This window comes from Neolamprologus multifasciatus, chromosome 5 (genome assembly GCF_963576455.1).
Source record: "Neolamprologus multifasciatus chromosome 5, fNeoMul1.2, whole genome shotgun sequence".
Lineage (NCBI taxonomy): Eukaryota > Metazoa > Chordata > Actinopteri > Cichliformes > Cichlidae > Neolamprologus > Neolamprologus multifasciatus.
This window is the reverse complement of record NC_140443.1, coordinates 32,522,573-32,541,262: the sequence shown is the minus strand read 5'-3', so window position 1 is coordinate 32,541,262 and position 18,690 is coordinate 32,522,573. Positions and strand designations below refer to the sequence as shown.

At 41.5% G+C, this 18,690-nt stretch overlaps 1 protein-coding gene across 14 annotated transcripts in view; it reads left to right on the top strand.

Annotated features, from left to right (window-relative positions):
* Nucleotides 1–18,690, top strand: part of LOC146519120 (band 4.1-like protein 1) — a 101,824-nt gene that overhangs the window by 29,064 nt on the left and 54,070 nt on the right. Inside the window, exon 1 of one of the 14 annotated variants that reach the window (XM_085160232.1) lies at nucleotides 1–18,690. This exon is cut by the window's left edge and continues 12,065 nt beyond it. The exons of the other annotated variants lie outside the window; for them this stretch is intronic. The gene's annotated coding sequence lies outside the window, so the exon portion shown is untranslated. 14 annotated transcript variants of the gene reach the window in all.

The window sequence follows — 18,690 nt, the reverse complement described above, 5'->3', positions numbered from 1 at the left end:
AAGTACTGTATGGGCAAAACACGAACTTCAGTGTACTACTTTACACCGAGTCATCCAATATTAATGAGAACCTTCCACTTAACTCTAAATTCAGAAGGGTACAAGTCAAAGTTGGTTTTGGGTTCATTTTTGTGGAAAAGCATTCAGCATTAACCTGAGGGTGAGAGATGATGATGCCTGCCGTGCTTTAAAAAATAATTGTGCTTTAAAAAGCACAATTATTTCAGATTAGGCTCTGCATGTACACTTCTTTGGATGCTCTGAGGTCTAAGTCAGCATCAGTGATGAACCCTAACCTGATATTTAGACGAAGGAAAAACGTTTGCAAACAGCTTTTAACGTGCGTCAGTTATAAGGATTACTTTCTTTGCACCAGCACAATTCCAAAACTACTGATAGCACAGTGTTTGTGTGATGGCCAATGAAAATGTACTTTCAGCTCCACACTCAAAAATATATTTTTGCCCAAAATGCTGACTTAAAGTAATTTGATTACATGTAAAATTCCCATGAAGTTTAGTTACACAGGTACAGTGTAAAATTTTAACTTAAATCAAATTTTATTGGGATGTATTGAGTCTATTTTCCTAATTTTTAATGATTACTTATTTGAATAAGTAAATCTTTGACTTAATATATTTTAGGTGCATTTCACTCAGAATATCATGCATCATTTTTATTTTTTTGCATGCATTGCTTGTAGGTGTCATCATCATCTTTGTGTGATTTCCCCCTTCACAGCTGATTATGTGACCACCTGAAAAAGTGCTGTGGAATATCTTGGGCCATGTCCACACTAATAAGTTTTCGTTTGAAAACACATCTTTTTCTCTCCGTTATGGCCTTCGGGCCACACTGAGACGGCATTTTTCATCAAGGAAAATTGAGCTTTTTGAAAACGCTCTCCAAAGTAGATACATTTGAAAACACAGTTTTCGCGTCGCAGCGTGGACAGCGAAAGTCTTTCGAAAACAACGATGCATTTTAGTCATATAATGCAGTCATGTGACCAGATGGCGGACTGCATTGTACAGCAGTTGTTTTGTTTGCTCTCAATTTTGACAGCCCTATTGAAAGATTAATATCAGTTTGCACATGCTTCAGATAAAACTCGGCACTTTTCCCCAACAACGTTTCAAAGAGCCGCAAAGTAAATAAACGGCAGACAGAAATGACGCAGGTCAAATCGTCTTACGTTTCACGTATGCGCAATACAGCAACGTAGCGTTTTCAGTGTGGATGAAAACGATTGAAAACAATAGTGTGGACGTGGAGCGTTTTTAGATGAAAACCCCTTTTTCAGATTTATCCAGATTAGTGTAGACGTAGCCTTAGTAACAGTAATTATTAGTACTTACATGGGTGGTTTTCACATTTTCACTGACAGTATTTACTTCGTCAGTAACTCTAAACATTTACTGCATTTATTATAGAAACGTGAGAAAACTACTACCCTTTATCGGTGTTAATTACATAAAACTGTTCAGGTACAAACAGGAAATATTTTAATCCCTCTGTACACTTTAGGTGGCATAAAAAAATCCAATCAGTTGGAAAAATGCATTAAATTTATAAGAATATTTTGTACTGTAGATGTTGCCAAGTTGAGAAATTGGGGGATATACTTAGATAAATACCTTGTATGTACTGAATATTATGTATGATGAAAAAAATCCCATTATTAATACCTCTGCGCTCATGCTTGAGGTGCAGCTGGTTTCTTATCTTATCTTATTATCAGCCAATTATGTTTACTATGGATTATATGCTGGATTACCCTTAGGCCAAAGTAGCACCTTTGCACTTGACTTTCTCCTTCTCCGAGCACGATGCTGTAGTATGAGTGTTTTTAGAGTAATTAATCAGAATTTCAGTAGACTGTAGCTTTATCTGAACACACTCTTTATCTTTTGATGAAGGCTGAGTCAAAAGAGTGCAAAAAGAGCCTTCTTCCAGCATTAGCCGACTTTCTGCGTCTAACGCTCTTTGGAGGTGTCACGGGGCGGCTCTTCATGTCTTAAGGACGACATAGAAGTTGGCTTTAAGTAGAAGCATGCATTATTCATCCGGTTGCACATGGGAAAAGTAAGGGGGGAATCATAACCAGCAAAGAAGCTCCTGATCTGAGTTTCCTCTGATAGCTCCTCATAAACAGAGCCAAGCATCAGTATGAATGTGGAGCATTTTAGAAAAGGGATTTAAACATCGAGAGTTTGTGTGACATGACAACTTTGCCAAGTTTTCCTGTAGTTAACTCAGAGCTTTTGACGATGGAGGAGAATCATGGGTAGCGTGCCTCTTCTTCAATTATTCATCCGCTCTGGTTCCAGGTCAGGTCTTGTTTAGCACAGACTGATAGATTTTATAACTGGCAGGTTTTTACTAAAGGTTCCAATTATACTCCAGGCTCAGGACAGGCATATTAAACAGGAGATTATGTGCAATGCCTTCTGCTATCGATCTGTGAGGGTCTCTGAGGTGACAAACAGTGCAGGAGAAGATCTTGGTGAAACACACAAACTGTTGCACACATACGCAGTGCTGTCAAGCCCAGATTTAGGCTGAGGGAACAGTTTGTGCTGAATTAGAGGCCGAGCGCTGAGCTAGGACCGACCTTCAGGTCACCCTAATTGAACCGAATGTGAGTTCAGCACAGATTTGTGTGTTTTAGATGTTCTACAGAGCTGCAGCAGAGATGTGTGTGTGCTTTGGGAGTGTGTGTCAGGTCTCTAATGTGGTGCAATTACCTCATTATCTCCTGATTACCGTTGTTCTATATAAACCTCGCTTTTGATTCACTGTCTCGAATTCCTGATTTGCCGTTCTGTTCATGTTGCTGTTGTATGTTATAGCATTTGCTTGCTTGCAACCCTTGATCTGATTTTTTCTTTGTAAGCTAACATTTTCATGCATAAAAGTCAAGCACAGCAGTATTATGTAAAGTCATGTTTTCAGATATGTAATTATTCACGACTGCAGTGACATACAACAGACAGCAGACACGAGTCAAATGTCATATATGTGGATACAGCAGCAGGCGAAGTGCTCGTCCCTTGAAGTGGATCATGATATGTTGGCTGGACTTACTTTAGATTTAGTCCAAATGATGTTAAGCAAGAAGAAATCACTGGCAATGAATGCAACGCAGCTGACTTATTCTGCGGTTGAATAAGTTCATGACTGCAATTACACTGCAGTTTAATTACAGTTAATTAGATTGCAGTGTAATTAATGAACAAAGGCTAAGAAAAACAGTGTTGCTGATCCACTGTCAACTCAGCAAGCCTGTACAGCACATCCATCCAGCTCACAAAGACTCACTGAAATCACCAACACAGTCTTATTCCATTGGACCAAACATTTGGTTAAACACAGTGAGTGACTAAGACTTTAGGAAAATAGTCGACATGGTGGACAATTGATATCTTATCACCTTGTGCAATTATTTTTCCAAAGTGACAAGCCTACGCTGTCACAGGGGAAATAGAGAGGGAGCTCACATGCCTGTCTAGTACATACAGGTGTAATGAATACGTTTCTGTTTTGCTTAATGGAGATGAATAACATTTTTCTCTACAAAGATAAATTAATTTTAAAAATGTCAAAAATTCATTGAGTAATCCTGATAAATAATGCTTATCTCGTAATTGGTCAAAATAACTGTTTAATGAGCCCCGCTGAATGATTGCTCTTTTTTTAGCATTAGCTTAAAACATCTGAAGCTAGTTAGCTGTAGCAAATTATTGTGACTATCTGAGTAACTATCAAACTCCTGCTTTAGTTATTGTCTAATTGCCTCTCAAATGTACGTGGCTCAACTGAGAAAGAAGCACCATTACTGTGTTGTTAGAAAAGACAAGAGAGACTCTGGTGTTTTAAAAGACCAGCTGATCCGTTAGCTTATTGCATATCGTTTCACACAGCTAGCTTGTAGCAGTTGAGTATACATTTCAAACAGCTTGTGCAAAGTGAACACTAATACAATAAAGGCTGTGTATTATATTACATGATGTGAGCTATCAGCAATATTTTTCCAGTGAAAACAAGTTAGAGCTACTATCCACTTAGGGTTGACTTTGCTTTGAGTGCTGCTGTGATAAAAGAAATTATGTTTTAGGTGGTTCATTTCATACCGAAACCAGTCAGAGATTATGCTCATGAAGGTTAATGTTCAGTTTATGAAATAATTGCAGGTTAAAATTCCAGCATGTTATTTTTGTAATGTGCTGAGTCTTTTTTATACACCATGTTTGTTATTGCCATCGCAGTACACGAGGGAAAGCATGGTTGCTTGCTGCTTGACAAGAAATGCACCCCTCTGCCCCTTCTAGCGCATGCGGACTGATGCAGCCTCCTTCCTGTGCTGCAGTGGTTCCTGCCATGCCCTCAGTGGGAGGATAGCAAAGATTAGCTGAGCATTCGTGTCTTTGCCTTAATGTGTAATCTGCGGTAACAAGGTCGTGTCAGTCAAAGTGTGTGGGCGGACGCTTATGTTTGTTTGTGTCTTTTCCCCTCAAGTGAACAAAGTCGCATTTAAGTTGCTTTAGCCTCAGAGCACGAGCTGTGTGTGTATTCCACGGTGCGTGTGTGCGTCTGTTTGTGATTCCCCCGTGTGTAATTTCTTGGTAGGAATGCGCGCCCATGCAGGCATGGAGGAGTCTGCATTTTGAACTCCAGCTGTATTCAGGAGTAACCTCACATAGCATTAATGCGTCAGGGGGCTTTTTCTCCCTGTGGCTTTACACTTGGAATGTTGTTGATCTCTCTCCCGAGACTGTAGAGCGCACAACAATAGAGTACTAAAGCGTATGTGTAATAACAAGCGGAGTGAAATATGGTTCTAAACAGGACACGATTATTTGGAAAGAGGCTGGCTGGCACTGTGGCAAAAGTATGAGCCGGGCCTGTCACTGTGGCGAATGCAGGAACGAGCCTTAAGGCGACTCTGAATTCATTCATAAAGGGATTGGTATGTGAATTAGGGGAAACTCTGCCCATTCCGTCTTAACTTGTCAGGCTGGAGCGTTATCTGTGGGGACGTCTAACCGTGTACATCATAGGAGTCAATAAAAGAAGGCTCGCTCCTCTTGCTAAATGTCTCCAGCTTGTTCGGGGATGCCTCTCTCGCTGCAGCAGTGACAATTTAATTCATGGATACGTCTGGCTTGAAGCAGAACCAAATGAGATTCAAATGCCATCCGAACTGTTAAGTTTCATTGATTCCTCAATTGAATTTGGGCATGGTGGTGCGCGTTTGCAGGGGTGAAATTGGTGTGTGAACTATTTTGAATATGTTTCGAGAACTCTTTTTGAATTCAGTATTAAAGGTTAGATTTAAAACTCAATAAACATGGAAAAAAATATTTGTTGGCATTGGCAAATGCCGTGTTTTGATCCAGCTCATTTAACGCTAGAGTCCCTATCGTGTTTTGATATTCTTCACTGGTATATTATATTCCGTATAAGCTTTTTTCCGTGTGTGCTGCGGTGCTTGAGTGCAGTTGATCGTATTGCGAGGTCACAGCGACGGTAAACCTTTTGCAGGCAAGCAAAAATCTTAAATCTAAAAAAGAAGAAGCTCGTGTTTTAATAGGAAAGGGTGGAACACTTCTTCACTGTCCCAGCGACTGCACCGTTGTGCCTCCTCCCATCCCTGATGCCCTCTTTGAGCCACACGTCTCTCCTACTGAAACCATTTTGCACCATTGTGATGAATACCATTTTAACATGCAGGGGGAAAACTGTTAAGGGAGTGATTTGTGTGCCAGCAGGCTCGATACATAAGACCCTCTCATACAGAAATCCCTCTTTAAAAGGTGACAAAACAAAGCCTTAATTTCTGTTTGTCTTGATTTAAATAAACTGCTTCTAATGAGGTCTCCTCAAGTATTTTAGACTTTATTTGAGTCCTGATTTGGGCACTCACAGCTAAATAGGACTCCAGCTTTCTCATCTTGATTAAAATAGATCAAGTCAGTAGAAGCCTTGGTGTGGTGATAGTGGGTTTACTAAGAAATCAAAAAAGGCTGAAAACAAAACAGCCTCAGCCTTCTTTTCTTTGACAACCATGCTGCATATTCGCAGAAGAAAATGGGTTTTGTTTTGCTTTTTTTAGCCAATCTCACCTTTAATTTAGGTTTTCGAGTAAAAAGAGATGCGAGGAAGCATTTTAATGAGATGTGGAACAGTCCCCTGGCTGCCCTTCTATACAATGCCCATTGTTTTGCACCTCAGAGTCGGTGCTGAGAAAATTCCAAAATGCACTGGTCAGTCAGCCGTGAAACAAAAACAGAACCATATCCGCTGTTTTCCTGCAGCAGCAGCAGAAGATCAGCTGAATGACAATTGATTAATTCATTGACTCGTTCATCAAGCCAACAGTCCATTAGCCAAGAGTGAAATCAAGCAAAGATGCCAAGCTTCTTTGCTGCTTCTCCATAAATTAGGATGTTCCATTTCTCATGTTTTTCGTCAGTTTTGTCAGTGTCACTTAATGCAAGCTCAGCAGCCAAGCGCCACATGACTGAACACACACTGTTGTTGTCTTGGAAATGATACAGTTAATCTAACCTATCTCAAAATAACACATGTCAACCACATTTTGCCACACTTTTGACATTTGTTCACATTGATGACCTTCATTTAACCCCCAGAGATCCAAATCATCATCATTTGTGACCTCAACCGTAACCCCTGACCCTATGCTATAGAAACGAGGAGAACAAGGTAGGGTTACGGTTATCGATGATCACTTAGACTTCACATGGTTTCCAAGATCTATTCTGGTTTTACCTTCTTATTGTTCCAATGATGGATGCTCATAATAAACATGTTTAAAGTTTGAAATTTTCAGTTCAGCTGAAACCTCTAGCTTCAGATAGAAGTTTTTTCCCCCCTTACTGCTTTTATATTCGGTCTTTAAGTGACTTATGAACCCTGCTCTAAGCGACTGCGTTTATTAAAGCTGTTGTGTTTTTAACATGTTTTATTGCTTTGTATCTTGTTCTATTTAATCTCAACAAGTCCCTAAAAAAGTCACTTTTGGCCTCTCTCGGTTTTTATTACCACTATTCATTTTAAAGCTCAGCTTTTAAAACCTTACTATGTAACTACAGCCCAGCCCATGCAGCAGTATATTAATGACTAACCTTGTATTTTGGATGGATTATCTCAGTTGTTTTCCTGACTGACGTTTGATCCGTTTACAGCATTCTGCCAAGCGATTGCATTTATCCCTAACCATCAGGAAGCCTCACATCAACTTTTATCGAGTGGAAAAAAGTTGGCGTTCATCCTCCAGCTTTACTGTGTTTATGTTATGCTAACATAGCTGTATCGCTAGCCACCACGTAGCGCATCGTTATAAACCAGCTAGCCCAACTTCAGTAACCCTACAAACTGCTGTTTACTTTCCTGTCTTCATTTATGTTGGAAGTTATAGCAGAGCTGAATGTTTTAATTTGTTTTAGAAATCCTTCAGTCTGAACACGGTATATTATATTTAGATGGAAACTAGCGAGCTAACTTTCTGCTAACTTCTAACTCTGTTAAATTTCATAAATCCTGTTTCTCATGGATCCCTGGATGTTAAACTTAATTGTTACACTTGGTAGAGCAGCCACACTGATCATTTTATGACACATGAAAGAATTTAGACAGTTATTTAACTCTGAGTGATGCCACAGTGATCGTTTGACTTTGGGACCTGCAGCGGAGTTTGTGGCCAGACACGGCTAATGACGTCAGACTTAAAGACATTTTGTGAGAACTGAAGCCCTTCCCACTTTTTTTTCAAACAGTCAGTTTATGACATGTAGCCTATTGAAAGAAAGCTGGCTTAAAGGGGGGTGAAGAAGTAAAACAGCAAGTTGATTTGAGGTGGACCATATCAAACTGTGGCTCATGCTTTAGTCCTAGAATAAAACGATGCAGCTGGAAATGAGTATAGTGTTTCATCGTTTGGTGTGAAAATGCACCTTAAAACGTAATTTAACATAAAACAATCTCCCACAGATCATTTAACACTTGTCATATAAAAAAGTGATACTGCTGCATCAAACTGCCCCTGGCTTGTGTCTCCTGTCCTCTGACTTCACTGTTTATGTTAACCTTGTGATATAAAGTCTCCCCTCCACCCGCGCTCCCCGCCTGCTGGCAGATTGTGCCACAGATGTTGAACAGGGCTGCAGGCAGCCCAAAACCTGCTCTGTTTGTCACTTTCTAAGGCCAAGCAGCAGAGGACACTTTGAGGAGGACAGATCGATGGTGGCGAAGAGTGTGTGGTGGCAAATCTCATACCACAGAGAGCAAACAAACACAAGAGCGACACCCGTGCGCGCAGGGATGTCGCCGCAACTGCTGGTTCTTACTGGGACGAATTCAGTTGTATGCATCATTAGTGAAAAACCATATGGCACTGAAGAATTCATATTCTGCTTCTCTTTACCGATATGGGCGGCTCTGCAGATGATTGGATGGGCAGCTGCTTCATGTTTCACTGGGATTTGCAGTTTGCAGGCAGTGCATAATAACTTATGCTTTACTTTGCATCGGTTTTAAGCTCACCATGCTATATCCTTTTACTCAAATGCATGCATAATTTGCATAGAACACTGGTTAAACTTCCCTTTTAATTCCATGTGCTTCCAAAATAGTTTCCCTTGTGTAATAGTATATCTTTTTTTCAAGAGGCACAGATCAAAAATGTACCTCTAACACGCAGACAGATGTAGGGAGAAATTCCCCATTATGTTATAATACAGCTCTCTCTCTGCAGGCCAGTTTTGTATTTTATAGCTGTTCTTACAGGAGTAAACACAGAGGTCTTACAGACATATGTGAGGTCAGGTTGATTTGGCATTGCCCCCAGGTTACCACGGTAACACGCCACATCAGGCACTCCTTAAGCCACCACTGTGTCATAAATAGGGCAGAGGAGAAACTGGTGTGTCTGCATACAGTGCAACCAACCTCCGCATGGTTTTAAAATGACAACGTCAGCTAATAGTCATTGCAACTTACAAGTGATCCAGATGAAGGTACTGTCGTCTCACAGGCAGTTTCCTCCCACGGGCCAAAAACAACCCCCATTATTCTAAATGTTGGGAATTGGCCATAGGAGTGGGTGTGAGCTTGTATGGTAGGCAGTCTTTTTGTGTTGGACTGGTCCTTGTGGGTCCAAATCACCACACCCCCCACTTTGTATGAGCAAGGGTGGATGGCCTTACATTTCCTGTGGCTACTTCACACCCTTGTTTCAACTGCATGAGCACTTTTAATATTAAGAAGCAGCAGTATGTTGCAGAGGGTTACATCCAGCCTGCTGGGGGGCAGTTTAGTGCTCTTGCATTTGCATTCAATTAATGCAGCGCTGCAGACTATAAGGCAAACGGAAGGCACATGCGGAGTGTGTAGGTGTAGCTCTTGCTACTTCTGTGTAGACACAGTGGGTGATACAGAGAGATGGGGGAGTTCATCTCCCACTTAAAGCATGAAGAGAGCCAGAGAGCAAAATTAACGCCAAAATGTAAGAGACTGAAATGTAACACCTTCTAATTTCAGAAAATGTGTCTGTTTAGCATGTGGCTAAAACACTGGTCGTGTCCAAATTCATGGGCTGCATCCTCCTGAGGCCGCATTTGTAGACCGATTACGTCACAGCGACGCGCCGGAGGCTGTCCACATTCGTAGACTAGCCGACAAATGCGTCCTCCTTTTCCCCGAATTTGAAGGATGGGTCGGGTGTGTCCTTCGTGGCCCACCATATCCCAGAATTCATAGCGTGGCCCAGCCAAACTCCAGTTTCCAACAATGGCGGCCGCTACTACGTTTTAAAATTACTCTTACTAATCTTTCTGGGTCACAAAATAAACTTTTAGCATATAGAAAGTAGCTGTGTAAACATCAAATATCTGCTCTGTTTATCAAGATATTGCATATTTGCAAAAGTGCTTCGACGTTTTCGGAGACGTCTGCTACCCACCAGCTCGATAGCTAGTTGGGAGCTCGAGGGTCACTGAAGCCGCCGAGCACGGCACAACTCCCGGTACATCATTTTCACCGGGACTTTCGCTACTCAGGTTAAACGTAATATATAAGTCACTTAGACAACCTAAAAATGTTATTGTTGGGCTTTTTTCAGTGTTTTATTTGTTCGTGAGTCAATCGGTTTGGCTGAGATTAAAGTCAATTCAATTCAGTTCAATTTTATTTATATAGCGCCAAATCACAACAAAAGTCGCCTCAAGGCGCTTCATAGACACAGAGAAAAACCAAACAATCATATGACCCCCTATGAGCAAGCACTTTGGCAACAGTGGGAAGGAAAAACTCCCTTTTAACAGGAAGAAACCTCCAGCAGAACCAGGCTCAGGGAGGGGCGGGGCCATCTGCTGCGACCGGTTGGGGTGAGAGAAGGAAGACAGGACAAAAGACATGCTGTGGAAGAGAGACAGAGTTTTTTAGATTAGATTAGATCAAATAAAACTTTATTAATCCCCCAGGTGGGTTCCTCTGGGATTTTCACACAGCTGAATAAACATCAAACAGAAAACTGATTAAACAGAAGTATGAGACGGTCGAGAATTTAGGCCAGTGTCCTGTTATATTTTAGATAGCAAGGAGCAGATGGCTGAGTTTATTAAACTCCACCGAGATAGCGGTGACGCAAATCAGAAGGCTAGACCGTCCAATTTCCCCAGCCGTTTACTTCCGGCCTACCCGACCTTCTGAGGACCCGGCCCACATAGACCGCGAAGGCCGGGTCCTCAGGAGGATGCAGCCCATGAATTTGGACACGACCGCTGTGACTGTGACCTTAAGTCAGTATGGCAAACTGGTGACCTGGAAGTGTGAAGAAGTTAAGGCTTAACAATTGTCTGTTTTTTTGTTACATTTAGTCTGTAAAACTAATTTGTTTAATAACTTAATGTTAATATGTAGGAATTAAGCGTTTAACATAAATTAGCTTGCAGCTGTTGAGCTAGCTGCTCCACTGTTAAGCTAGCTAGCTTGGGTGGTCAGCATAAGGCCCACACAGATAAAACTGTGGGTGTGAAAACATCAGTAAGAATAGCACAGATAGTTCAGACAGCAGTTTACTTTCTGTTTTATTTCAGAGGTTAGTGTTCTCATGTGTCTTCTTATGGTTTTACGTTTTGCTTCTGTTTCCACCTGTGTGGCGGTTGGTACCTTTCCCTATCAGACAGTCTGTTTGTCTCCCTTGTCCTCCTCATGCTCCTTTTTTGCCTTGCTTTCAACCATTGGACTTTGTGGTTGTTGTTTTTTTGTTTGCTCTTGGATAAAGTCTCACTTTTTATTGTTTACTTTGCTTATCTCTGCGTCTGGCATTTGATCCCTCTTTCCAACAAAACCATGACGTGGTTTTGTTTACTTGAAACACAAAAGTCCTTCTTCATTCACATTCTGATTTTTAGGTTTAGTAAGTAAAACTGAATGTTCTCTCATAAATTTGATGGATTTGATTGCTAGCATGTATCTTTATGTAGTTTATGTAGTCCTGTTAAAGGTTGATTCATGTATAGCTTAAAATATAAAGTTTATTATTGTTATTTTTTTATTTTTACTATTACCATCAAATCGGTAATTGTTGACTCATTTTCCATCCATGCCCAACAATAATACATTTCTAAAGAGGAAATTGCTACTTGCAGATACAATCAATGGCTATTGGAGAAAAAGGCTGGTAATAAATAATGTAAAAATATTTTCAGACGAGAGGATATCAGCATAAGAACCACCACAGCTGGGAACCCAGTCGAGCAGGTGGAGGGTGGAGATGCTGTTGATCCGACTGATGCTTGACTAAATGTAGCTCAGTGCACGCTGCAAAGTTCTTATCTTCAGAGTGCAGTCATAGCCTCACAGTTCGCTGAGCATCGTGCTCAAGCTTCGTTTTAATCAACACCTGCCGCAACTCCCCGTCTCCTGTTTGCTTGCTTTTATAAACTGTTTTGATATTGTTTTTGGTACATTGTTTCTTAATCCGTATTTTTACTCGACTGATTGAGCGTGACTCTCCGGTCGTATCTTTTGTGTGCTGACATTTTGATTTCTGTGAAAAATCACCTCATCAAATGTGTCACATCTGTACCTGGAAGATGTGCAAAAGGCTCTTATGTACATCTGGCCCATCTGCAGAGTTTGTTGTCCAAATGTTGCCGTTTAAATTCAGATTAATAATCAAGTCTAACAGATTGATTCATTTAATTTTCACCTGTAATAACGACATAAAAAAGGAAAAGAAAAAGATTGTGCGCTCTGCTTTCCGCCGAACAGATTTTTGTCTTGGCTTAATTCATAATAGAAGCCATGTGAACTAAAATTCATATCCTTTACTGTATCTATGTGTGTTTTGGTAACACAGTGAGCGCTTTATCAGCACCACCTTAATGTCAACATTAAACACGCTGAAGCTAATTTCTTTTGATGATTCTTTTTTTTAAAAGCTCCTCTCTTATGATAATTACGTGTCACTGTGAAAGCTTCCACTGTTATTACCAGGCTGTGCTGCGGGGTCACACCTGCTGAGATCTGTGCGGCTTTATCTCCACGCTGCAACGGAGCTGCTAGCGGATAACGCGCTAACTGCTTATTATTCCAGGCCTATCAGATCACAAAGGGCACCGGGGAGAGCCAGAACGAGAGACAGAGAGAGAGACAGAGTGATAAAATGTTACTCTAACATGCCTCCTTCATCTACAGTCAAGATCATGAGCCGCCATCTGCTCTACGTGTAAAGATAGTTGCGTATTGCTCGGCTGAAAGGCCCTGGCAAAGGTAATGCTGGGTGAAGGGTGTCTTGTGTTAAACCTCCCAGATCACAGAGACGTTAATTAGTCCAGTGGACAGGATTCTTGCTTTAACAGCTCAGCTCTCCCGCAGAGTGCTGCACGCCGCCACATAGAATAACATATGGTGTGGCATGGGGCCACCTTCTCCGTCGGGCGCTAGGGACCAAGCTTGAAATGGGCCATGATGGGGACGGTGGGTGATGCTGCAGTCTCTGTTGCCATAGTGTTTTGTGAAACTGTTGGGGATAATAATAACTGATTTATATAGCCTCTTTAATGACAGCAGAGCAATAGCAGAACGTTAGACCACGAATAGAAAGACCGAGATTAAACAGACAAAAAATGCACACATTGTGAGTATAATTAAAAAATGCCAATGAAAGAACAAAAAGAAGAAAGAAATGATGGAAAAATAAGCGAGAACATTTAAAAAAAATAACAGTTCTTTGTTTCTCAGCGTCTCGGGGAGGTCGTAACAAACCTGAGGGGCCTTCATTGCAAAAGCAGGCACAAGCACGGTCACCTTTACACCACTGGCTTAAGCGATTGGCTACATGTGTGCTGCACACGTCGTCTTGCTCCCCCTCTCTCCCCGTGTGTCCTCTCCTGCGGCATTTTGCATCCATGTGGAGGAGCTTGAGACAGCTACGACCTCTGCCAATTCACATTTTCCCTGGCATGGAAAATGTGAATTGGCCTGTATCCAAAACATTTTGGAGTGTGTGCCACTCATCTCGAATGATGGAAAAGCTCATGCCCAGCGTGTGTGTGTGTGTGCATAGAAGGACTGGGGATGAAGGCAAACAAACAAACACTCACAAACGTGCACAAGTCGTGCACTACAGCCTTCTTTGTGTGGTGATGGTCTGCACCTGCACCATGTTGATCCAATGCCCCACAGCCGCTCTGCCCCCTCTCCCCCTCGCACTGTAAGCAGTCCATTAGCCAGCAGTAACTGAGGGCTGCCGGAGCTAGCCGGGCAGCAGCAGCGGCAGCAGGAGGATGCATTCAGCTGGCAGAGAGCGGTGCCACTGAGGGCTAGGAGGAGGGTCCATTTGTGCCAAAATAGCACAGAGGCCAGCAAACCTCTTAAGTCTTCTGAATTGTTCCCGGTGGACCACAGTGCAGTGTTGTTCTGATGAGGTTTTTACGTTTCCATTAACATTCATGGACGTTCTACGTAGAAGTGTTCTGGAGATGAAAATAGCAGCTTTAATCTTTCTCTTTAATGCAACAAAGGTGAAATAGTTTCCTCGATGCTGTGAATCACTGCGTCTTGTAGTATTTCATTCATTTTAGAAAGGTCGGCATGAAGCGAATTCAGCAGTTTAGTGTCCTTGCATGTGGAGTAGTCCCTGCAAATTCCAGGAATTCTGATCACAAATGTAATGAGATTGTAAAAAAAATTAGCTCCAGGCATCCTCCCAAAGGGGAATCCCAACAATTCCTCCTGTGTGCTGCTGGCTGATCCATGTTGATCCCCTGAGTACAGTTCAGATACAGTAAAAAAAAAAGATTGGGACTATAACTCAAGGCGACCTGTGAAGAGATGAGTCATGCTGTTAAGGGTTCCTGACACCCGGCGTTTCCTGTTGATTTATGGCATTTGCTATGACTTGTAAGGGTGAAAGGAAATTGGAAAAATCATCTTGGAGGGCACTGCTGTGTGTAAATGGCAGCTCAGTGTTAGGAGGCAGCTAGTTGTGTCCTTAGTATCCAGATAACCGAGTCTTGGCTGTGTTGTGTTCTCTGGAGTTATTCCAACAGAGTGCTGCTCTTTCCGATGAACTCTCTTACAAGGACATGCATTTGCAATATGCACTTGAGCGTGACCATTAGCATAATATATGCCAGCTGACACAAGGCTTCGTTGTCACGTTTGTGTGGCATAGCGCTGAAATCCTCCTGAACGTGTAAGTCGTATTTTTGATTGAGAATAAGCGGGGACTCGGATTGACTTTGGATACATCAAAAATTCATGAAGAAAGGGCCACAAAAGATGAAAGCGCGCCCTTTTTTTTACATTAAAAACGGACTGTGCTGAGACACACTCCTCTTCACTGGGTGCTCGGGTTTTAAAGAAACCCTGTCTGCAGATCAGTTTTCCATTAAAAAAGAAAACTAATCTGAGCCTTGTGCCAGTCGGGCTAACACTACAGGAAACAAAGGCGGGTATTGTATCGGTGCTTATAACAGGATCATGAGGCACGACTCACAACTTCCTGGTTGGAAGGGATGGATTTCACAACAGACTTATTTATCTCACTGTTATAGGCTGAAATATCTAAGGAGAGCTTTTTGTAACGTCTCACTAATACTTTAAATTAAAAAATCATCATTGTTATGTGGATTCTCTTTATCGAGGACAGATAGAACTGAAACATTTTCCTTTAGCCCTTTTCAGATAAAGAATATGTAGAATTACTGGTTTCATTTTTCTGCCGTTATCTTCCAGACGCTCAGTTCTTGTCCATTAAATAAATGGCTTTATTAAAACATTACTCTCAGAGAAATGGCATGAGTTTGAGATAAACTGAAAAACATGTTTCAGGAAATAATGATACCAAGTCTGAACTGAATGCTGTGGCATTAAATTAAGCTGCACTTTGGCAACCGTTTCCCAAATGACACTAATGTTAAAGTATAGTGGCAAACCCTGCTGAAATATTCATTTTTCGCTATTCTGGTTTGACCTTGTAATGCTCTACTTCACTGGTTAACTAACCAGTCCTCATTCATTTCCAGCCTCCATAAACGGCTGTTTTCTGTGAGAAAAAGCATCGTTAAAGTCAACAAATACCACTTATCTTACCAAAACAGACAATGGTAGAGAACCAATGCCAGTATCTTCAACTTGACACCAGTACGTCTTAGTTGAAACATTTGGTAATTTATCTGTAACATTTTACACACCACAAACAATAAAACCTTCATGCCTTGACCTGGTGTTTTCCTAGATAAACACAGATTTTCTTTGCACTAAAAAGTTTACTTTGTATATACACTATTTTCTCTGCCATGCCTTCCACAGCATGTCTTTATCCTGTCTTCCTTCTCTCTCTCCAACCGGTCACAGCAGATGGCCCCGCCCCTCCCTGAGCCTGGTTCTGCCGGAGGTTTCCACCGGTTCGAAGGGAGTTTTTCCTTCCCACTGTCGCCAAGTGCTGCTCATAGGGGGTCATATGATTGTTGGGTTTTTCTCTGTATGTATCATTGTAGGGTCTACCTTACTATATAAAGCGCCTTGAGACAACTATTGTTGTGATTTGGCGCTGCATAAAAAATTGAACTGAATTGCCTTCGCACACATATAAATAGGGCTTACATCCTATTCTTAATCCATAGGGTTTCCAGCTATAACAGCTTCAACTCTTCCGGCAAGGTTTTCCACAAGGTTTAGGAATGCATTTATTCCAGAGGTGCATTTGTGAGGTCAAGCATTTATGTTGGACGAGAAGGCCTGGCTCACAGTCTCCGCTCTAATTCATCCAAAATGCGTTCTGTTGGGTTTAAGTCAGGAGTCTGTGCAGGCCAGTCAAGTTCTTCTACACCAAACTACTCAATCCATGTCTTTATGGACCTTGCTTTGTTCACTGGTGTGCAGTCATGTTGAATGAATGAAGAATTTTAAAGTATTTCAGGCCTGAAAAAAATCTGCCCATAGGGTTATATAAGATAATATTAGCAACATGAACATGCTAACTGCAGTTGTTTGTTTTTGAGTACCAAGTTGTTACTTTTCTCTGTAGGAAATTTTTAAATAAAGTCAGTAATGTTGTAATTTTACAAGTTAACAAGCTGCTTGCTAGTTAGCAAAATGGAGAAGTTAGCCACCGAAGTGGTAGAACAAAACAGAGGTAAAAGGATGACATACTGAACCTAGGCACACCTTTAACATCAACTGAACCAACATACAGGATGACATACTGAACCGCATGTTGACATGGAAGCAGCTACCCACATCACCTTTAGAGCACCTTTAGTATCTTGTTGACAGCTTGTTTGCTGCCCTAATTGGCTAAAAAAACAATTTCTATAAAGCTACAGCAGCACCAGACACATGGAGAGTTCGGTCACTCAGTGAATCAGCATTATTTGTGCATTGCCACAACTGCTATTGAAATTTTACTGAATTCTTTTTTCTCATTTAAAGGTTTCTGTGACTTTTAAGATTGCTTTTTTTTAAAAAGAAATAAATCAGTCGTTATTCAGACACGAACCCAACATGAAATTCTCATCACATCTAGGTGGATCTCTGAAAGGGCTTTAAATTGAGGCCAGTGTTGTCAACAAATGCTTCTGCAGTCATCGTCTCCTGTCAGGCTGATTGCACACACACAAAAAAAATCGATTTTCTACATACAAATATATTATGGCAAGTTACTGTAAAAGATGCAGAGGCAAGAATAACTGTAAGCATGTAAAAAGGAATGAAAAGCCATATAAACATGAGTTGAATACATACGTAGAAAAATAAATTAGCAGATTTAACACAGAAAGGGCAAATCAAAGAGAAAGTGAGAGAACGCCGGCGTGTGGGAGGACGTGTGTTTGTGCATTTCTTCAAAGGGAAAAGCAAAAAGATCGACCAAGTTTGTGTGCTGTGTGGAGGCAAAATTTGAAGCCGTTTGGGTCATCAAACGAGAGCAGTTTGAAATTGTTAGCAGAGACGTGGATTTGTTGACAGCGTGATCGCGAAACCGCGGAGCACAAACAGCAGCTTGTTTGAGTTTCGAGTGAGAAGGTTGCGCAGGTACCTTGTGTTACAGGCTTGAACTTAAAAACTGACGCATGCCAGTGTAAACTACAAAGCTAACAAGTGATGTGTTAATGCTGTCAGCATCTTAACAATGTTTACCCTCGTTTGTGCCCTAGTTTCCTTTAACCCTGCAACATTAAACAGTAAAAATGCTAGTGAGCATAGATTCCTTCAAAGTGACTCTCTGAACTGCACGGACTTGTTTGCTGTTTGCTGTCATCAGCACTTCTCCAAGAGCCAAACAAACCCAACAGCTGCAATTGTGATTCTAAGCAATAGGAAATAATTTTCCTGTTCAGAGATTACAGTGGTTGAGAATCTGGTTTGGGAAGTGCAACCATTGTGACAGTCTCTCATTAACTGTAGCACATTGGAGGCTTCCTGTGGAGACAATTACACATATGGCCTTTGACAATGTGACAGCGCCTTTTCTTTTTCACACAACAACAGAAGCACATAGCCTCACATCTAAAATGGCTGCATTTAATTGCCGCTTGTACATGTTTTATGCATCTGTTGGGACAAAAGTGGAACAAACTGCACTTTTTCTCTTTTGCTATTACCTGATAAATTTAAGTTATTTACATTTATGAGCTTTAGCCGGGAAATAACAGATATTCACACACAAAGTGGGCAGTGTGAAGAAACAAACATTGCTGGAGGACTTCTTTTGGAAGCGACTTTGGCTATTATTGTCTGACACTCTCAGGAGACCCAAGGAAATATCTAAAAAAGACGCAGCATTAAAGGCCTCTGCCCTTTAAGAAGCACCGATCAGTGAGTTAGGATTTTGCACAGCTTTGACAGCACACCGACGAGCCGACAAGCTTCGTCTTGCCACCATGTGTCTTCCTGCCCTCGAGGTTCGTGATGATGCCTCTTCGACCGCCCATGTGTTCCCACGCCCATGTCCTCATTTCCCTGTTTTACACTCTCATTAGCATGCTCTCAGCCTGCTAGGTTTCACTTTAGTTGCATTGCGTTCGCTTGTTTATCACAATATCAGCTGTGAGCGTGGAGAACAAGGGAAGAAGTGCAAGGGAGGGGGAAAAAAACGCTGCATTTGTAGCCACCGCTGCGAGCATCTTCTGGTCACCCACAGAGACTGATCCATCAGAG